At 45.0% G+C, this 23,071-nt stretch overlaps 1 protein-coding gene and 1 long non-coding RNA gene across 8 annotated transcripts in view; one reads left to right on the forward strand and one right to left on the reverse strand.

Moving 5' to 3' along the window:
- Positions 1–6,264, reverse strand: part of chd9 (chromodomain helicase DNA binding protein 9) — a 331,271-nt gene extending 325,007 nt beyond the window's left edge. For all 7 annotated transcript variants that reach the window (XM_070898009.1, XM_070898010.1, XM_070898007.1 and 4 more), the window contains exon 1: positions 5,957–6,264. The gene's annotated coding sequence lies outside the window, so the exon portion shown is untranslated. The remainder of the gene's footprint in view (positions 1–5,956) is intronic.
- Positions 6,265–6,389: 125 nt separating this feature from the next.
- Positions 6,390–21,497, forward strand: LOC139278285 (uncharacterized). Its single transcript, XR_011596234.1, has 3 exons — positions 6,390–6,463; positions 9,947–10,192; positions 21,348–21,497. It is a non-coding gene; the product is annotated as an uncharacterized lncRNA (long non-coding RNA).
- Positions 21,498–23,071: the final 1,574 nt, after the last annotated feature.

The raw sequence follows: 23,071 nt of genomic DNA on the forward strand, positions 1-23,071 counted from the left end.
AACATTACCCAATTACCGAGTACTGTAATATGCATAACGGAATGTCTGATCCCGGAGGCTAATTTTCCATTGACTAAAACTACTCAGAATTTAGTGCTCTGGATAATAACCACAATTCTGAACACAAAGCATGTCCAGTTTTGAAAGTCTAGATGTCGCATGTGTAATAGATTGCTTTGATACACTATAAAACTAAGAATAGTATAGTTAGGCGCAACCATATTTTAAATATTCTGTCCAATTTTGGTCCCCATAATTGCCAGGGGATATGGAATCCCTATGGCAATTATGGGGACCCAAACTGGACAGAATATTTAAAATATATAGAGCCCCTAAAGAAAGTGCACAGGAAGGCAACCAAAATGATATCCAGCCTTAGCTACCACGATAAGCTCCACAAGTTGGGGCGATTTTCATTTGAGAACCAAAGGCAAAGAGGTGATATGATTGTAATTTCTAAAATGATAAAGGGACTAGATTCTGACCAACCAGTTGCTTATTTGGGATAGATCAGGATGGGTGACTGGGGACAGAATTAGAAAATATATAATCTTGGAAACAGCTCTTTTCATAGAGAATTATGAGCCTTCTGGAACAGATTACCAAAGCATGTGGTAAGTCCAGATTCCATTTAGAAGGAAACTGGACAAGTCCCTCAGAAAGGAGAACATTTATAAAAAGGTAGGTTGCAGGGTCACTAGATGTAGGATAATTCATGAATTACCATGGTCCTCTAGAGCTTGCTTGATTTCCTGAATCGGTCAGAGAGGTATTCCCATTTTTTTCCCCAAACTGGCGAACTTTTTTGTTCCATTCCCCCAAGAGTTTGCATGACAAGGGAATGAGGCAGAGGGGAGGGATGGTTGGAAGGAACAAGGAGAATTATTACTTTACGAGGCTGCATCACTTCTGAATGTAGCAGGCTTGATTAACAGATGGTCTTTGTCTTTTTTAGTTTGTTCACAGATAAAAATATTACGCATCCTACCTTTGGCTGAGGGGACAGACAAACTGGAGTGAGAACCATTTTTGGACTGGATAAACTGGTTTTCAAATGTGCTGTCCGATTTGTAAAGCAAAATGTCAGCTTTCAAAACAAGTCAATTTTTCCATTTACTTCTGTGAAATCATGTTATTTGTCTGAGCAACATCTCGCACCAGGTCATCGTCCAGATAATACCAAAGCTCTTCCCAGCCTACAAAAGTGTAGACTGTGATCATCTGCTGCAGATTGAAGTTCAAGGATTTTGTTTCATTCAAAGTCATCCCTGGCAGTCTTTTTGAAGCATGCCATTAAAAGCAAGAATTCGGACCAGGGCTCCGACAAAAAAAACTTGCTGTGGACTTGACATGCTTACAACAAATCCTAGAGTGTCATTACTGCATTAACCTTCATCCAAGCGGGGTATTTTAAAACCAATGCTGCAAATGGAATCGCCATTGCCTCATGGCTAGCTGGAAGGGAGCACTGAAGTGCAACACATGCTGATGCTCCCTCCTTCCTGGAGTCTAACTTAATCACTTCTTCTCCATAATACATGTGACAGCCCAAAGATAGATAGGCAACTCAACTTTTGGGCAATTCTAGCCAATTTTAACACACTGCTCTTTGATAGCACAGACAGCTCTCTCTTTATTCTTATCAGATTATCTTCTTCCGAAAAAAAAGTTTTTGCAGCTAAACATCACCAGTTACTGTGGGCCAAAAGTCCTAAAGATGCATTTTTAGATGTCTGGTTTAAAAAAAAAAGTATCTGAATACTAGAGACAAAATTGCCCAATCTACAATATATTCACTTTGAAATGTCAGTCTGAATGCAGATTTGTTGGCAGCTAATGCAGCAGTAGGTGTACTTGAGTTTTTAGTGCTGAGATTAAGGATTATCATGAGCACAAGAACTTATTTGTTATTAATTTTGTCAATCTGTTAAATTTCACAGGGGGATGTAGGGGGTGAGGGCAGAAAGAGGCGAACAGTGCACTAGATTTGAACCAAAGTTCCAGTGCATGCATATTCATAGGCAGAGAGCAGGAGATTCCGCATTATATTTAAGGACAGTGTAACATCTCAAGATCAATAGTTCAAAATAAAATAATCTTCAAAAAAATGATTCTGCATGTTTTGCCATCACCTACTTTAATTGAACAATTTTCATGATTCAGCAGATTATACCAATAGGGCTGGGCCTAAACTACTTTTTAAATTATTGCACATCTCCAGTCCATGTATCAGAGCATCAATGCAGTGTTGGTCAAAGCTTCAATACTAGAAGAGGTGAAGCTCAATGTACAGTACATTATTCCAAAAATCTTCTTTGTTTATCCTCCCCACTGCTATCACACTCGTCTCTGGCATATTTCTTGTTTCTATCAATACTGCCAATGAACTCTCTACCATCCCAATACAAAAGTAGTTCTCTCAACAGCTACATTTCAAAATATATACTTCAAACACGTATTCTCCAAAACCTCATTGGGCCATGGGCGAAGTCACAAATGATCATTCAACAACCTCTGAAAATATTAAATGGTAACCTAAAATTTATAAGAATAAACTCTTTACATTTAATAGGACACACAAATTAACTTTACTGGCGTGGTACTCAAAGTACCAAGTGGTCAATTCTGAAAAATGAACCATCGAGTCTTTTCATCAACAAATCTCATTTACATTTGCAAACTGTGCAGCCCACATCATTGAATTGTTTATTTTTTCAGAATCCACAACCTGCAAAAAGGTATTTTTTCAAACATTCAATATAAATCTGAACTCTGCTTCTATTACCCAAAATCTATCTCCCAAGCGTACAAAAGCAACAATTCTGACATTTAATTTAGGCTTTGTGTGCAAAATCTCAATCACCTAATCCAACAATTACTATCGTGAACAGTTACTTTAAATCAAAAGTAATTCTACTTCACAATACTATAGGAGACACTAAATATGTACATCCCTATGCAGGACATCTTACACATTCCCTGATTAGCCTGCCACAATTTTGAGGATAATGATATGTGCAGAATATATTAGTACCAATATTTTTAAAATAATAGCTGACAAAACAAGGTGAAAAGCCAAAGATAGTACCAAGAAAACAAAATAAATCAGGAGGTGAAAGTAAACAGTGGCCAAGTTGGTTTTAAAATGCCTGATAAATGTGGAAGACAGGAAGATGAGAAGTTGTTCAGTTATAAGTGGTAGAAAAGTTGAAGACAACTGGTACAGTGGTGACTGTGGGCAACATTGAAATTATGTTAAATGGCATATTTGGAGCATATCAAGAACAAGACAGGAGTGTTAGGAGTGCCTGACCACATTAGAATCAGTAAAATTGAGAAAAAAACAAGGATGATTGCAATGGAGAAAGGTTGGTCATGAGGCAGCTATTTCTTGTATGCTGTCTCGGAGTGTAACTGAGCTACCGGAAGGTGGTCCTTAAATATGGGAACAGTATTTTGGTAACAGAAACAAAACAAATCTGCAGCAAAATTGGACAAATTGAAGTTTTGTACAGAACTCATTTTGATTTCTTATTTGGCACAGAGCAAGTTTATTTTATGTGAATCCTTGGCAGAGACAGCAATGGCTTCCAAATGTCAGTGAGCATTTTGTTTGTGTCCCAAAAGTGAGATGAACTTATTTTTTTCCTTTTTATTTTCTTCTGGTCGGAAAGGAAAGAGGCAGGGCAGAGAAATGAGATGTTGACAGTTACAAAAGTTTTAATCTCGCAATAAACTCCTCACTACTCCGTGATAATTCCATGTAGAAACTATGGACTAGCAGATACCAATCCCTTTTGAAGTGACATTTCCATTGTTTTTTTTTTAAAAAAGGGGGGGGCGGAGGAAAGAGAAGGAAAAGAAATATCTCAAAACAAGACAATAAACATAGGATTTCAATATTTTCACACTAGGTAATATATGTACATACACAGAATAAACCACATCACAAAATATAGTCGGTTATAAACCAAACATTTCACCATACACTGCAACATTGGAATTGAAATGTGAAGGGAAGTTTTATGCACTTGGAAGCAAGATGTTATTTTGAGCATCAACACAGCAAAGAAAATAGGATCAAGCATGTGCATGCACCTGTACAAATATTACATACCACTCCTAGCGCTTAAAAACTGATTAAGTTAACTGGATAAAAACCAAGTAGTAATAAACTTGGATACAAGAAAAATTAGCACTAAGCGATGTCCATACTGGATATGGGGTAGCAAGGCCCAGGCCAACTTCCACTTGACCTGTGAGTAATAAATGTTATTTATACGATGCATTTCACATCCTCAGGACATCCCAAAGTACTTCAGAGCCAATTAGATATTTGTTTAGTTAATAGTGTAATGTAGAGAAATGCAGCAGCCAACTTAAACACAGCAAGGTCCCACAAACAGCAATGAGAAGAAGATAAAATCACCAAATAATCTGCTTTGTTGATATTGGTTGAGGGATAAATAGTGGCCAGGACACCAGAAACATCTCGCACCTACCAAATTACATTCAACATTCTGAAAAGACAGCATATTTAAAATGGGCCTGAACACAATAAAGGTGAGCACTGGACTGCAGTAGGAAAACCCTATTTATGGGAAATTAAGTAAAGTAGTTCATTGCCACTGTCAAAGTTAATCCATTCCTCAGATAGTTTAGCCTCCTTGTACTACACTACTAGTCATAATTAAATGAAGCATACAACGGGAATTCACTAGATTGCAAAATCATTAACTAAAATAGGGCTTTACATTGACACATACCCACACTCTGTGGTGTGATTAATTGCCGAAAGATCCTTAAAATTGGTATACAAGCATTAAAACCAAAGTTTGGGAGAAATATTACTACTACTAATACTAGGCAATCCCTCGTGACGAGGATGACGCTCTTCACACCAAAAAAAGATGGGCTCACAGGTGTTAGGGTGGAAGATGCCTGCGCATGGATTTTTTTTTAAACATGGTAACCGTTGCACACCAGCCACCACACAGGCTTGACAGAGCTAGATCTTGGTCCAGTGGCAAGGATTGACCAAGACAACTGGAGACCCAAGTTCTGTTGTCCCTCCCCTGGGTCCCGACCCCGCTGCTATACTACTACCAGCACACCTCTAAATCAGGTCTCAACTGATGCAACGTTTAAATAATGTATGTAGCAAATAAGGACCCAAAAAAACACATTTCTGTGTAAAGTCGGAGTGCAAATTTCTCTCAGCGGGCTGAAATTGTGACAGCGCGCTGGGGACAAATGCAATTATCCAAAATCGTGAAGCACTGGGAACATTTTCGCGTCCTAGCCATGAGACGCCTCCTTGAGCGGATAAGCAGCTGGCGGCGCGACACGATAGTGACTCAGTGGAGCGCTTGCTGCGCTGCTGTACAATGGGAGCCGTGACTCATCCGGTCAGAGCAGACACATCCTCCTCCTCCTCCCCCCCCCCCACCAACTAACCAACCAACCACCTCCCCCTTCTTAAAACGACCGCACAAGCGGCCCCACTGCCTTCCCTGCCTGCCTGCTTCCATTTCTCTTTTGCTTGCTCGCTCCCCGCTGGCATTGCCACCGCAGCCCGGACCCAGCGCACGTGTCTCCACGTCGCCAGCCGCGGTAACGGGGCGAGGGCGGAACGCGGCGGCCGTTGCAAATCGAACGCGCAGGCAGACACGAGCTGCGCCATTGGCCTTTTTGCTCCAGGAGAGCAGCTCGCGGGGAGAGTGGGGGGTGGGGGGGAAACAAGCCAGCAGGACTGTCAGTTTTCACAGGGTGCGCTGAAGAGAAGTTACATCTCACTTTATCCAGAGTGCCCCCCACTTCCCGATATTATCTGCAATCCCTACAAAATATAAACAACACTTTAAATAACGACAGAAAACACAACACCTTCCCTAACCCACCCCACCACCCCCTCTTTGGGATCTCTTTCTTCTCCTTTGCTGCAAGCTGAACTTACCAGAGAAAAGGCCGGCTCTAAAGGAAGTATTTATGAAGAATGATTATTTGCGAAGTTTAGTACGGAGTCGACCTCAGCGCTCCGACTAACGTGATACATTTCATTTGCATATTTCTTTTTTGTTTTCTGATTGGACACTGGCTGCTTTCGGGGTCAGCGCCGATACGGCTGCTTTATTAGAATTTGTTGTTGTATTTGCCTGGGGGAGATGGCACGGCGGGTGCCCCCGCTGCTTTAAGTTCCGAAAATTCGGGGTGAAATTTGGGGAAAAAGCCCAACGTAACCGTTCGAGACGATCATGGCCGTCCCGTGGCCCGACCAATCAGCGGCGGCTTTACTAAAGCGAGCGGCAGGGGAAGTGCCGAGCCGCGTCTGCTGGAGTCGCTGATTGGCGGAGCGGGCGAGGGGCGGGGCCTGGGAGAGGAGCAGGAAAGCGACTCCCAGCGGCGCGCGCGGGCGGGCAGGGGCGCAGCACCAGGACTCGCCCCACGTCAATCAAGGCTGCAGGTCAGCAAATGCTGGTTGCTGCGAAAGGAAGGCTGAATGCTTTACAAATGGCCCGGATAAATATTGGCTTTCAAGAGATAAGGAGGACTTAGTCGGGAGTTGCATACAAGTTCATTTCCACAGAGCAATTACAGGACCACTTTAGATACAATTCCGAATTAAGAAGTGGATTTTTTGACACGCAATTTGTATTCTTCCTGCCTGTTTCATTTTTTTTTCTTGGATAAACATTTTAAATCCGCGATCTTTTATAATACTGTTTCCTCGAGATAGCCAGCTAAGGCCCCGATGATTTTTCTTTGTTTTATTTCTGCAGAGTTTTTACATTGGTTTGCATATTGGTTACGAAAAGGTTAGGACAATACAATAGAAATGCTGTAAAGACGCTTCAAAAATAACAGGATATGCCACAGAGAGCAGATCCCATGTCCGATCTCTGTTCAGTATTGAAGAGCACCAATTGACCTCAGCAACGAATTAAGAGAAAAAGTTAAACAGGGTTCCAGCTCCTGATCCATAATCCCGTGGTTCCTGTCCAGACATACAGGTGAAGAATGGCAGGTGACTAATTAGATCAAGCTTGATTGTGATCCCCTCCTTCCCACAGTTGCCTCCAAAAAGAGTTTCAAGTTGAACCTCCATATTGAATGTCATTCGTAGTTGAGTGACATTCAATATGGAGGCTCAGACGTGAAGAGTGGCCACAGGGGAGAGGTCGGGTTGAGCTGCTGGCACCTGTAGAATTGTACATCAACATAATTCACTGCCTACAGGAGCTGGAAGGGAAGAAAAAAGAAATCCTGTATTCCCACAGTGCCCACTTAGCTCACAACACCTGTGCCACTGTCAGGTTTTAAAAGAGAGTCCTCAGAAGTGAAAAAATAAGTAATTTATGCCTTTAGATGTGATTTAATAGGTCAAAGAGTGTTTAGCAAAGATGGCACAGCATATATGAATGCAAATAGTTCAGCTCAGGATTGACAAAGTATTTTGTATCATAGATAATGTGAAATTTAAATTATTACTTGTTTGAGTAATTTAAACATTTTTGAAACTTTTGTATGTAAGCTGGCTGCTTTTCATTGTAGTACTGAGGTAAAAAGCAATTGTATAACATCAAAAACAAATAAGATTTTTGGCTTGTTATTAGTGGGAACTTTATAAGTTGTAGATGTCTTTGAGGTAGAAATGTAAACCACTAACCATTAAAAAGATAGGCTTGTATCACTCGTAATACACAGTGAACTAAGTAAGGAGATGCTGTGAATTCTGAAGGATCCAAGACCCATCTGAAGAGATTTTTTTTCTGGTAGCTGAGCCAGTGCCTCCCTCTTATGGTTACTCAACCAGGCTTGTGAAGCAGCATTTCACTCACCAATCTCTATCCGTTTTATCCCTAACGAACCACAACTTTGAAACAACTGCAGGCAAATGTTGTAATATTTTTGTACAGTTGAATACATCATTCAATATTGCACAACTGCTTGAAGGACTTTAAATGCACCATCAGACTGTGTCTCTTTTAAATAATGGCCACACAGGAATAGACAGAATCTAAAACAAAACCTGAGCCAAGACAAAATAGAAAGTTAACCTGTGGAATTCCCTGCCGCAGAGAGTTGTTGATGCCAGTTCATTGGATATATTGAAGAGGGAGTTAGATATGGCCCTTACGGCTAAGGGGATCAAGGGGTATGGAGAGAAAGCAGGAAAGGGGTACTGAGGGAATGATCAGTCATGATCTTATTGAATGGTGGTGCAGGCTCGAAGGGCCGAATGGTCTACTCCTGCAACTATTTTCTATGTTTCTATGAGGTCACAAAAAGTCTAATAGTAATGAATTCTCCAGGTGAATGTCTTACATTCTGTCCCAATAGAATCATTTCCTATAATTCACCAAGAGTGTGTTTTGAATGCATTTTGTAAATAGTAATGTCATTTTTGATTAATCAAGAATAATCTTTGGCGGTGCAAGATGTAGGTTTCAAAGTAAACCAGACCTGTTGGAACCAGCTTTATTACAACAAAACTTGCATTTATATAGGAGCTTTAATGTAGATAAACATTACAAAGGCACTTCACAGCAGAGTGATCAGGCCAAAAATGGCACAGAGTCAAAGAAGGATATATTAGGAGGAGTGACTGAAAGCTTAGTCAAAGAAGTAGGTTTTAAAGAGGGCCTTAAATGAGGTGGAGAGAAGGCAATGTTTAGGGAGGGAATTTCAGAAATTGAGGTCTAGACGGCTGAAGGCATGGCTTCAGTGGTAGGGACACAGGGAGGGGCGATACGCAAGAGACCAGGTTACATAGATAGAACGTGACGAGGCTATAAAGGGATTTGAACATGAGAATGCGAATAGAGGATGGGGAGTCAATGATGGGTGAGCAAAACTTGGTAACTGCAGCAGAGTTTTGGATGCATCAAGTATATGGAGGGCAGAAGATGGGAGAGCATATGAATTGTCGAGTCTGGAGGTAACAAAGGCAAGGATGAGAGTTTTGGCAGCAGATAGACTGAGGCATGGACAGAGACATGGGCATGCACAGAGGTGAAAGTAGACGGTCTTTGTGATGGACTGTTCGCAACTTTGGTGTCGTATTTGAGCCTGAAATGAGCTTCCGACCACATATCCATGGCATAACTAAGACTGCCTATTTCCATCTCTGTAATATTGCCCGTCTCTGCCCCTGCCTCAGCTAATCTGCTGCTGAAACCCTCATCGATGCCTTTGTTACCTCTTGACTTGACTATTCCAACACACTCCTAGTTGGCCTCTCATGTTCTACCCTACATAAACTTGAGGTCATCCAAAACTCTGTTGCCTGTGTCCTAACTCACACCAAGTCCCGTTCATCCACCACCCCTGTGCTCGCTGACCTACATTGGCTCCCGGATAAGCCACACCTTGATTTAAAATTCTCATCCTTATTTTCAAATCCTTCCATGGCCTTGCCCCTCCCTATCTCTGATTTCCTGCAGCCCCACAACCCACCCCCCACCCAAGATATATGCGCTCCTCTAATGCTGCCCCCTTGAGCATCCCTGATTATAATTTCTCAACCATTGGTGGCCATGCATTCAGCTGCCTAGGCCCTAAGCTCTCTAATTCCCTCCCTCAATCTTTCCACCTCTCAACACCTCTTTCCACCTTTAAGACGCTCCTTAAAACTTACCTCTTTGACCAAGCTTTTGGTCACCTGTGCTAATTTTTCCTTATGTGGCTTAGTGAGTGCCAAATTTATTTTCTTATATAAATGCCTTGGGATGTTTTACTACATTAAAGGCGCTATATAAATACAAGTTGTTGTTGTTGACAAAGGACAACTCGGACACTGAGGTTGTGTACAGTCATCTTCAATCTGAGACAGTGGCCAGAGAGGCGGATGGAATCAGTGGCGAAGCAATAGAGATTGTGGCAGGTGCCAAAGAGAATGGCTTTGGCCGTTCCAATGTTTAACTCAAGGAAATTTCTTTTTTTCCAGGATTGGATGTCGGGCATGCAGGCTGACAACATGGGCAGTGGACGGGTTGAGATAGTTGGATGAGATGTGGACCTGGGTGGCATCAGCATACTTGTCGAACCTGACGGCATGTCTTCGGATGATGCCGCCAAGGGGCAGCATCGAATTGGAGGGGTCCAAGGATTGATCCCTGGGGGACTTCAGAGGTAACATTGCAGGGCTGGGAGGAGAATCATTACTGGAGATGCTCCGTCTATGATTGAACAGGTAAGAATAGAACCAAGCGAGGGCAGTCCCACTGACTTTTTTTCATTCATGGGATGTAGGTGTCACTGGTAAGGCCAGCATTTTATTCCACATCCCTAATTGCTTTTGATAAGGTGGTGTTGAGCCAGCTTTTTGAACCGCTATAGTCTGTGTGGTGAAGGTGTCCCTCAATGCTATTAGGGAGGGAGTTCTAGGATTTTGATCCAGCAACAATGAAGGAACGCCGATATATTTCCAAGTCAGGATGGTGTATGACTGGGACGGGAACTTGGAGCTGGTGGTGTTTCCTGCTGGCCTTGTCCTTCTAGGCGTTAGAGGTTATGGGTTTGGGAGGTGCTGTCGAAGAAGCATTGGCATGTTGCTGCAGTGCGTCTTATAGATGGTACACAATACAGCCACGGTGCGCCAATGGTGGAGGTAGTGAATGTTTAAGGTGGTGGATGGGATGCCAATCAAGCAGGTTGCTTTGTCCTGGAAAGTGTAGAGTTTCTTGAGTATTGTTGGAGCTACATTTATCCAGGCAAGTAAAGAGTATACCATCACCGTGCCTTGCAGATGGTTGTTGGGCGGACCACATCGTCCGCATGCCCGAAACGAGACACCCAAAGCAAGCGCTCTACATGGAGCTTGGACACGGCAAGCAAACCCCAGGTGGGCAGAGCAAATGCTTCAAGGACACCCTCAAAGCCTCCTTGACAAAGTGCAACATCTCCACCGACTCCTGGGAATCCCTGGCCCACGATCGCCCAAATTGGAGGAAGAGCATCCGGGAGGGCACTGTGCACCTCGAGTCCCATCGTCGAGAACAAGTAGAAACCAAGCGTAGTCAGCGGAAGGAGCGTGCATCAACCCAGGCTCTGCCCCATCTATGACAGAGACTGTAGGTCCCGCATTGGACTCCTCAGTCACCTGAGAACTCACTTTTAGAGTGGAAGCAAGTCATCCTCGACTCTGAGGGACTGCCTATGATGCTAATGGAATGGCTTTGGGGAGTCAGGAGGTGAGTCACTCGCCACAGAATACCCAGCCTTTGACCTGCTCTTGTAGGCACAATATTTATGTGGCTGGTCCAGTTAAGTTTCTGGTTAATGGTGACCCCAGGATGTTGATGATGGGGGATTCAATGATGATAATACCATTGAATGTCAGGAGGAGGTGGTTAGACTCTTGTTGGAGATGGTCAATGTCTGGCACTTGTGTGGCGTGAATGTTGCTTGCCACTTATCAGCCCAAACCTGAATGTCATTCAGGTCTTGCTGCATGCAGATAGACTGCTTTATTTTCTGAGGAGTTGCAAATGGAATTGAATACTGTGCAAACTTCAGCGAACATCCCCACTTCTGACCTTATGATGGAGGGAAAGTCATTGATGAAGCAGTTGAAGATGGTTGGGCCTAGGACACTGCCGTGAGGAACTCCTGCAGCGATGTCTAGAGGCTGAGATGATTGGCCTTCAACAACCACAACCAGCTTTTTGTGCTAGGTATGACTCCAGCCAGTAGAGAGTTTTCCCCCTGATTCCCATTGACTTCAACTTTACTAGGGCTCCTTGATGCCACACTTACTTAAATGCTGTCTTGATGTCAAGGGCAGTCATTCTCACCTCATCTCTGGAATTCAGCTGGACAATAGAGGAGAGGCGTTGGAGGATGATGGTGTTATGAGTGTCAAAGACCGCAGATAGGATGAGATGGGATAGTGCCCCCATGTCGCATTGGTTTTTTAAAAAGAACATAATATCTAGAAGCAACTGAATATTCTGACATTATCACAAATTAATATTGCATATTAAAGTACTCAATTAAATCCAATAAAGAAACTGATCAATAGTATGATTAATAGGTTTCACAGAGAGCATGCTCTGAGGTCCAATTAGTTTAATTAACCAGTTAAGTTAATAAGTTGAGTTAAATAATGTCTTATTGACTAAAGCTGGGTGGCAGTGCGAGCTGCGAGAAGGATGCTAGGAGGCTGCAGGGGGACTTGGACAGGTTAGGTGAATGGGCAAATGCATGGCAGATGCAGTATAATGTGGATAAGTGTGAGGTTATCCACTTTGGTTGCAAAAACAGGAAGGCAGATTATTATTTGAATGGTAACAGATTAGTAAAAGGGGAGGTGCAACAAGACCTGGGTGTCATGGTACATCAGTCATTGAAGATAGGCATGCAGGTACAGCAGGCCAGCATGCCATTTGCTTTCTTTGAGTATAGGAGCAGGGAGGTCTTACTGCAGTTGTACAGAGCCTTGGTGAGACCACACCTTGAGTATTGTGTGCAGTTTTGGTCTCCTAATCTGAGGAAGGACATTCTTGCGATTGAGGGAGTGCAGCGAAGGTTCACCATACTGATTCCCGGGATGGCAGGACTGACATATGAAGAAAGACTGGATCGACTAGGCTTATATTCACTGGAATTTAGAAGAATGAGAGGGGATCTCATAGAAACATATAAAATTCTGACGGGATTGGACAGGTTAGATGCAAGAAAAATGTTCTCGATGTTGGGGAAGTCCAGAACCAGGGGACACAGTCTAAGGATAAGGGGTAAGCCATTTAGGACCGAGATGAGGAGAAACTTCTTCACTCAGAGAATTGTGAACCTGTGGAATTCTCTACCACAGAAAGTTGTTGAGGCCATTTCGTTAGATATATTCAAAAGGGAGTTAGATATGGCCCTTACGGCTAAAGGGATCAAGGGGTATGGAGAGAAAGCAGGAATGAGGTACTGAAGTTGCATGATCAGCCATGATCATATTGAATGGTGGTGCAGGCTCGAAGGGCCGAATGGCCTACTCCTGCTCCGACTTTCTATGTTTCTATGTAAAGTTTTATATATCATGCTATGAGGAAGTAAGTCATAGGATGAACCACACTGACAAATTTTAAAAGTCACATAAAATTCAGTTCGATTTCACCTGCTGTTTTCTGGCAGAAAACCACCAGACAAACTAAACTTTCAGAAGAAATTAATAAGTATCTCAATTAAGTTCATCAAGGGTGCAATTGTTATGCAGCCACATTTATATACATAATAACAGCAAGAGCACCCACATAATGTCCTTTAGGGAAGGAAATCTGAGGTCATTACCTGGTCTGGCCCATATGTGACTCCAGACCCACAGCAATGTGATTGACTCTCAACTGCCCTCTGAAATGGCCTAGCAAGCCACTCAGTTGTACACAGCTGCTACAAGAAACAATAATAATAACAAAAATGGACGGGCCACCCGACATAGACCTCGGCACCGGCTTCAGACACGACAACGGCACATCTAGCCCAGTCAACCCTGCAAAGTCCTCCTGACTAACATCTGGGGACTTGTGCCAAAATTGGAAGAGCTGTCCCACAGACTAGTCAAGCAACAGCCTGACATAGTCATACTCACAGAATCATACCTTTCAGCCAATGCCCCAGATTCCTCCATCATCATCCCTGGGTATGCCCTGTCCCACTGGCAGGACAGACCCACCAGAGGTGGTGGTACAGTGGTATATAGTTGGGAGCGAGTGGCCTTGGGAGTACTCAACATTGACTCTGGACCCATGAAGTCTCATAGCTTCAAGTCAAGCATGGGCAAGGAAACATGCTGATTACCATCTAACGACCCCCCTCAGCTGATGAATCAGTACTCCTCCATGTTGAACACCACTTGGAAGAACCACTGAGAGTAGCAAGGGCACAGAATGTACTCTGGGTGGGGGACTTCAATGTGCATCACCAAGAGTGGCTCAGTAGCACCACTACTGACCAAGCTGGCCGAGTCCTGAAGGACATACCTGCCAGATTAGGATTGCGGCACCTGGTGAGAGAACCGACATGAGGGAAAAACCTAGTTGACCTCATCCTCACCAACCTATCTGTCGCAGATGCATCTGTCCATGACAGCATTGGTAGCAGCGACCACCGCACAGTTATTGTGGAGACTAAATTCCGTCTTCACACTGAGGACACCCTTCATCGTGCTGTGGCACTACCACTGTGCTAAATGGGATAGACTCAGAACAGATCTAGCAGCTAAAAGCTGGGCATCCATGAGGTGCTGTGGGCCATCAGCAGCAGCAGAATTGTATTCCACCACAATCTGTAACCTCATGGGCTGGCATATCCCTCACACTACCATTACCATCAAGCTAGGAGACCAATGAGGAGTGCAGAGAAGCATGCCAGGAGCAGCACCAGGTGTACCTAAAAATGAGGTGCCAACCTGGGGAAGCTGCAACACAGGACTACATGCATGCTAAACAGTGGAAGCAGCATGCTATAGACAGAACTAAGTGATCCCACAATCAACGGATTAGATCAAAGCTTTGCAGTCCCACCATATCCAGTCGTGAATGGTGGTGGACAATTAAACAACTAACGGGAGGAGACGGCTCCATGAATGTCCCCATCCTCAATGATTGCGACGCCCAGCAAGCAACTGCAAAGGACAAGGCTGTAGCGTTTGCAACCATCTTCAGCCAGATATGCCGAGTGGATGATCCATATCAGCCTCCTCCTGAGGTTCCCATCATCACAGAAGCCAGTCTTCAGCCAATTCGATTCACTCCATGTGATATCAAGAAACGGCTGAGCGAACTGGATATAGTAAAGGCAATGGGCCCAGACAGCATCCTGGCTGTTATGCTGAAGACTTGTGCTCCAGAACTAGCCACACCTCTAGCCAAACTGTTCTTGTATAGCTACAACACTGACATTTACCCGACAATGTGGAAAACTGCCCAGGTATGTCCTGTCCATAAAAAGCAGGACAAATCCAATCCGGCCAATTACCGCCCCATCAGTTTACTCGCAATCATCAGCAAAGTGATGGAAAGTGTCGCCGATAGTGCTATCAAGCGGCACTTACTCACCAATAACCTGCTCACCGATGCTCAGTTTGAATTCCGCCAAGATCAGTCAGCTCCAGATTACAGCCTTGGTCCAAAAGAGCTGAATTCCAAAGATGAGGTGAGAGTGACTGCTCTTGACATCAAGGCAGCATTTGACCGAGTGTGGCATCAAGGAGCGCTAGTAAAATTGAAGTCAATGGGAATCAGTGGAAAACTCTCCACTGGCTGGAGTCATACCTAGCACAAAGGAAGATGGTTATGGTTGTTGGAGGTCAATCAACCCAGTCTCAGGACATCACTGCAGGAGTTCCTCAGGGTAGTGTCCTAGGCCTAACCATTTGCAGCTGCTTCGCCAATGAACTTCCCTCCATCATAAGGACAGAAGTGGGGATGTTTGCTGATGATTGCACTGTTCAGTTCCATGTGCAACTCCTCAGATAATGAAGAGATAGAAACATAGAAACATAGAAAATAGGTGCAGGAGTAGGCCATTCGGCCCTTCAAGCCTGCACCGCCATTCAATGAGTTCATGGCTGAACATTCAACTTCAGTACCCCATTCCTGCTTTCTCGCCATACCCCTTGATCCCCCTAGTAGTAAGGACCTCATCATTCTACACCTCTCATGCCCGCATGCAGCGAGACCTGGACAACAGTCAGGCTTGTGCTGTTACGTGGCAAGTAATATTCGCGCCACACAAATGCCAGGCAATGATTAACTCCAGTCAGCGAGAATCTAACCACCGCCCCTTGACATTCAATTGCATTACCATCGCCGAATCCCACACCATCAACATTCTGGGGGTCACCATTGACCAGAAACTTAACTGGACCAGCCACATAAATACTGTGGCTACAAGAGCAGGTCAGATGCTGGGTATTCTGTGGCGAGTATCTCATCTCCTGACTCCCCATCTACAAGGCACACGTCAGCGTCGGCGGCAGTCGGGAGCAGTGTCGGAGGTGCGCGGAGAGGCCTATAAAAGGCACAGCAGGGAGTCCGGGGCCCAGCGTCGGCGGCAGTTGGGAGCAGCGTCGGAGGTGCGTGGAGAGGCCTATAAAAGGCACAGCAGGGAGTCCAGGGCCCAGCGTCGGTGGCAGTCGGGAGCAGTGTCGAGGAGGTCCATTGGTGAGGCCTATAAAAGGCACAGCAGGGAGTCCGGGGCCCAGCGTCGGCGGCAGTCGGGAGCAGTGTCGAGGAGGTCCATTGGTGAGGCCTATAAAAGGCACAGCAGGGAGTCCGGGGCCCAGCGTCGGCGGCAGTCGGGAGCAGCGTCGAGGAGGTCCGTTGGTGAGGCCTATAAAAGGCACAGCAGTGAGTCCGGGGCCCAGCGTCGGGAGCAGCGTCGAGGAGGTCCGTTGGTGAGGCCTATAAAAGGCACAGCAGGGAGTCCGGGCCCAGCGTCGAGGAGGTGCGTGGAGAGGCCTATAAAAGGTGTACTTGTGCAGCTACAGAGAGAAGGCAAAAAAGAAGTAGAAAGAAACAGAAAGGTGACGTCACAGCCAAGGGGGTAAGTGATTGGCTGGTGATTGGTGAGTAGTTTTTCTTTTTTCTCTTCTGTAACAGTGAGTAAACTTTAGCATTGTTGTTGCTTATCGAAGGGTTAAGTCATGGCAGGACAGCTCGGTCACGTGTTATGCTCCTGTACCATGTGGGAACTCAGGGACGACACCAGTGTTCCTGATGACTACGTGTGCGGGAAGTGTATCCGCCTCCAGCTCCTGATGGACCGCGTTGCGGAGTTGGAGCTGAGGGTGGATTCACTCTGGAGCATCCACGATGCTGAGAATGACGTGAGTAGCACGTGTAGCGAGTTGGTCGTACCGCAGGGAAAGGGTCCACAGCCAGATAGGGAATGGAAGACCAGCAGGAAGAGCAGTGTAAGGAAGGTAGTGCAGGGGTCCCCTGTGATCATCCCCCTGCAAAACAAATACACTGCTTTGGGTACTGTTGGAGGGGATGACTCATCAGGGGAGGGCAGCAGCAGCCAAGTTCATGGCACCGTAGCTGGCTCTGTTGCACAAGAGGGCAGGAAAAAGAGTGGGAGAGCAATAGTGATAGGGGATTCAATCATAAGGGGAATAGATAGGCGTTTCTGCGGCCGCAACCGAGACTCCAGGATGGTATGTTGCCTCCCTGGTGCAAGGGTCAAGGATGTCTCGGAGCGGGTACAAGACATTCTAAAAAGGGAGGGAGAACAGCCAGTTGTCGTGGTGCACATTGGTACCAACGACATAGGTAAAAAAAGGGATGAGGTCCTACGAAACGAATTTAAGGAGCTAGGAGCTAAATTAAAAAGTAGGACCTCAAAAGTAGTAATCTCGGGATTGCTACCAGTGCCACGTGCTAGTCAGAGTAGGAATCGCAGGATAGCGCAGATGAATACGTGGCTTGAGCAGTGGTGCAGCAGGAAGGGATTCAAATTCCTGGGGCATTGGAACCGGTTCTGGGGGAGGTGGGACCAGTACAAACCGGACGGTCTGCACCTGGGCAGGACCGGAACCAGTGTCCTAGGGGGAGTGTTTGCTAGTGCTTTTGGGGAGGAGTTAAACTAATATGGCAGGGGGATGGGAACCAATGCAGGGAGACAGAGGGAAACAAAAAGGAGACAAAAGCAAAAGACAGAAAGGAGATGAGGAAAAGTGGAGGGCAGAGAAACCCAAGGCAAAGAACAAAAAGGGCCACTGTACAGCAAAATTCTAAAAGGACAAAGGGTGTTAACAAAACAAGCCTGAAGGCTTTGTGTCTTAATGCAAGGAGTATCCGTAATAAGGTGGATGAATTAACTGTGCAAATAGATGTTAACAAATATGATGTGATTGGGATTACAGAGACGTGGCTCCAGGATGATCAGGGCTGGGAACTCAACATCCAGAGGTATTCAACATTCAGGAAGGATAGAATAAAAGGAAAAGGAGGTGGGGTAGCATTGCTGGTTAAGGAGGAGATTAATGCAATAGTTAGGAAGGAATTTAGCTTGGATGATGTGGAATCTATATGGATAGAGCTGCAGAACACCAAAGGGCAAAAAACGTTAGTGGGAGTTGTGTACAGACCTCCAAACAGTAATAGTGATGTTGGGGAGGGCATCAAACAGGAAATTAGGGGTGCATGCAATAAAGGTGCAGCAGTTATAATGGGTGACTTTAATATGCACATACATTGGGCTAACCAAACTGGAAGCAATACGGTGGAGGAGGATTTCCTGGAGTGCATAAGGGATGGTTTTCTAGACCAATATGTCGAGGAACCAACTAGGGGGGAGGCCATCTTAGACTGGGTGTTGTGTAATGAGAGAGGATTAATTAGCAATCTCGTTGTGCGAGGCCCCTTGGGGAAGAGTGACCATAATATGGTGGAATTCTGCATTAGGATGGAGAATGAAACAGTTAATTCAGAGATCATGGTCCAGAACTTAAAGAAGGGTAACTTTGAAGGTATGAGGCGTGAATTGGCTAGGATAGATTGGCGAATGATACTTAAGGGGATGGGCAATGGCAGACATTTAGAGACCGCATGGATGAACTACAACAATTGTACATTCCTGTCTGGCGTAAAAATAAAAAAGAGAAGGTGGCTCAACCGTGGCTATCAAGGGAAATCAGGGATAGTATTAAAGCCAAGGAAGTGGCATACAAATTGGCCAGAAATAGCAGCGAACCCGGGGACTGGGAGAAATTTAGAACTCAGCAGAGGAGGACAAAGGGTTTGATTAGGGCAGGGAAAATGGAGTACGAGAAGAAGCTTGCAGGGAACGTTAAGACGGATTGCAAAAGTTTCTATAGATATGTAAAGAGAAAAAGGTTAGTAAAGACAAACGTAGGTCCCCTGCAGTCAGAATCAGGAGAAGTCATAACGGGGAACAAAGAAATGGCGGACCAATTTGGTTCGGTATTCACTAAGGAGGACACAAACAACCTTCTGATATAAAAGGGGTCAGAGGGTCTAGTAAGGAGGAGGAACTGAGGGAAATCCTTATTAGTCGGGAAATTGTGTTGGGGAAATTGATGGGATTGAAGGCCGATAAATCCCGAGGGCCTGATGGACTGCATCCCAGAGTACTTAAGGAGGTGGCCTTGGAAATAGCGGATGCATTGACAGTCATTTTCCAACATTCCATTGACTCTGGATCAGTTCCTATGGAGTGGAGGGTAGCCAATGTAACCCCACTTTTTAAAAAAGGAGGGAGAGAGAAAACAGGGAATTATCGGTAGTGGGTAAAATGATGGAATCAATTATTAAGGATGTCATAGCAGTGCATTTGGAAAGAGGTGACATGATAGGTCCAAGTCAGCATGGATTTGTGAAAGGGAAATCATGCTTGACAAATCTTCTGGAATTTTTTGAGGATGTTTCCAGTAGAGTGGACAAGGGAGAAGCAGTTGATGTGGTATATTTGGACTTTCAGAAGGCTTTCGACAAGGTCCCACACAAGAGATTAATATGCAAAGTTAAAGCACATGGGATTGGAGGTAGTGTGCTGACATGGATTGAGAACTGGTTGTTAGACAGGAAGCAAAGAGTAGGAGTAAATGGGGACTTTTCAGAATGGAAGGCAGTGACTAGTGAGGTACCGCAAGGTTCTGTGCTGGGGCCCCAGCTGTTTACACTGTACATTAATGATTTAGACGAGGGCATTAAATGTAGTATCTCCAAATTTGCGGATGACACTAAGTTGGGTGGCAGTGTGAGCTGCGAGGAGGATGCTATGAGGCTGCAGAGCAACTTGGATAGGTTAGGTGATTGGGCAAATGCATGGCAGATGAAGTATAATGTGGATAAATGTGAGGTTATCCACTTTGGTGGTAAAAACAGAGAGACAGACTATTATCTGAATGGTGACAGATTAGGAAAAGGGGAGGTGCAACGAGACCTGGGTGTCATGGTACATCAGTCATTGAAGGTTGGCATGCAGGTACAGCAGGCGGTTAAGAAAGCAAATGGCATGTTGGCCTTCATAGCGAGGGGATTTGAGTACAGGGGCAGGGAGGTGTTGCTACAGTTGTACAGGGCCTTGGTGAGGCCACACCTGGAGTATTGTGTACAGTTTTGGTCTCCTAACCTGAGGAAGGACATTCTTGCTATTGAGGGAGTGCAGCGAAGGTTCACCAGACTGATTCCCGGGATGGCGGGACTGACCTATCAAGAAAGACTGGATCAACTGGGCTTGTATTCATTGGAGTTCAGAAGAATGAGAGGGGACCTCATAGAAACGTTTAAAATTCTGATGGGTTTAGACAGGTTAGATGCAGGAAGAATGTTCCCAATGTTGGAGAAGTCCAGAACCAGGGGACAAAGTCTAAGGATAAGGGGTAAGCCATTTAGGACCAAGATGAGGAGAAACTTCTTCACCCAGAGAGTGGTGAACCTGTGGAATTCTCTACCACAGAAAGTTGTTGAGGCCAATTCACTAAATATATTCAAAAAGGAGTAGATGAAGTCCTTACTACTAGGGGAATCAAGGGGTATGGCGAGAAAGCAGGAATGGGGTACTGAAGTTGCCTGTTCAGCCATGAACTCATTGAATGGCGATGCAGGCTAGAAGGGCTGAATGGCCTACTCCTGCACCTATTTTCTATGTTTCTATGTCAGGAGTGTGATGGAATACATTTGCTTGGATGAGTGCAGCTCCAACAACACTCAAGAAGCTCGTGCTATCCAGAACAAAGCAGCCCGCTTGCTTGACACGTCATTGACCTTAAACATTCACTCCCTCCAGCACTGGCGCACCATGGCTACAGTGTGTACCATCTACAAGATGCACTGCAGCAACTCGCCAAGGCTTCTTTGGCAGCACCTCCCACACCTGCGAGCTCTACCACCTAGAAGGACAAGAACAACAGGTCCATGGGAACACCTGCAATTTCCCCTCCAAGTTACACACCATCCTTACTTGGAAATATATCGCCGTTCCTTCATCGTTGCTGGGTCAAGATCCTGGAACTCCCTCCCTAACATCACTGTGGGAGTACCTTCACCAAATGAACTGCAGCGGTTCAAGAAGGTGGCTCACCACCACCTTCTCAAGGGCAATTAAGGATGGGCAATAAATTCTGGCCTTGCTAGCGACACCCACATCCCAGGAACTAATTTAAAAAAATTACAACAAATGTTATTTATATATATATATTGTATTGTATAAAATGTATTTTATTTCCTGTATTTCTGAAAATTTTACTCTTGTAAACTACATGTTTGCCAAATGTGCAGGCGTTTCTTTGTGTTTAATATTGCACTTTTGATATTAGCTACCTATTTGTTCATTTGCATCTATTGCATTACAACTCCATTGTTGTTCTTTTCACTCCATGTGATATCAAGAAACGGCTGAACGCACTGGATACAGCAAAGGGCTATAGGCCCTGACAACATCCCGGCTGTCGTGATGATGATGGTGGGATTAGAAGCCGCCTGACTGGATGAATGCTCACCCCATCAGCTGGCAATCGGTGTTTCCTCATTTTCATACATGAACAGGCAATTATAATTTTTAATCAAAACTCTAGCAGTTCTATGCAAGAGCCTCCTGCACCAATGTTGTGATCTCCACTCATAATTGCAATCCCCACTGTGGACTTAACTCCACCAATGGCCGGAAAATTCACCTTTGGATTCCTTAACTTTCTCATATACCTGACAGCAGTTTCATAGACTTACATATGTGCAGTAAAGCTGTCAATCATCTGAGTATTTAGCTAATGCTCCACAAATTATATCAGTTCACCAGCTCCATATGATGCAGCGTTGGTGTGCAAATTAACTGTTTGAAACAGGGAGGCTATGTACAGTGTAATAGTAAACATTTCTTTATAAATGCATTCACCACTATGCAACACCTAGTGCATAGAGGTAATCTTCCCTTCAACCTAAAATCCGTGACCAACTTTTCTGGAACTCGATGTTTGAATCCCTTCAATTTGGTTTTCGCCCCTGCCACAGTACCGAAACGGCTCTCGTAAAAGTCACAAATGATATCCTTTGTGACTGTGACAAAGGCAACCTATTCCTCCTCGTCCTCCTGGACTTGTCTACGGCCTTTGACACAGTTGACCACTCCATCCTCCCCCCAATGCTTCTCCACCATCGTCTAGCTCGGTGGGACTGCACTCCCCTGACTCCATTCTATCTACCGAATCATAACTAGAAAATCTCCTGCAACGGCTTCTCTTCCCACTCCCGCATCGTTACCTCTGGTGTTGCCCAAGGATCTATCCTTAGCCTCCTCCTATTTCTCATCTATATGCTGCCCCTTGGCGCTATCGTCCGAAAACACGGAGTCAGTTTCCACATGTACGCTGATGACACCCAGCTCTACCTCTCCACCACTTCTCTCGACCCCTCCATGGTCTCTAAATTGTCAGACTGCTTGTCCGACATCTAGTACTGGATGAGCAGAAATTTTCTCCAATTAAATATTGGGAGGACCGAAGCAGTTGTCTTTGGTCCTCGCCACAAACTATGTTCCCTAGCGACATACTCCATCTATCTCCCTAGCATCTATCTGAGGCTAAACCAGACTGTTCGCAACCTAGGCATCATATTTGACCCTGAAATGAGCTTCCGGCCACATATTTGCGGCATAACTAAAACCGCCTATTTCCACCTCTGTAACATTGCCCACCTCCGCCCCTGCCGCAGCTCTTCTGCTGCTGAAACCCTCATCCATGCCATTGTTGCCTCTAGACTTGACTACTCCAATGCACTCCTGGCTGGCCTCCCACATTCTACACTACGTAAACTTGAGGTCATCCAAACTCGGCAGCCCATGTCCTAACTCGCACCAAGTTATCCCTGTGCTTGCTGACCTACATTGGCTCCCGGTTAAGCAATGCCTCGATTTCAAAGTTCTCATCCTTGTTTACAAATCCCTCCATGGCCTTGCCTCTATCTATCTCTGTAATCTCTTTCAGCCTCACAATCCCACAAGATGTCTGCGCTCCTCAAATTCTGCCCTCTTGAACATCCCTGATTATAACTGCTCAACCACCGGTGGTCATGTCTTCAGCTGCTTGGGCCCTAAGCTCTGGAACTCTCTCCCTAAACCT

Source organism: Pristiophorus japonicus, chromosome 13 (genome assembly GCF_044704955.1).
Source record: "Pristiophorus japonicus isolate sPriJap1 chromosome 13, sPriJap1.hap1, whole genome shotgun sequence".
In the NCBI taxonomy this organism is placed as follows: domain Eukaryota; kingdom Metazoa; phylum Chordata; class Chondrichthyes; family Pristiophoridae; genus Pristiophorus; species Pristiophorus japonicus.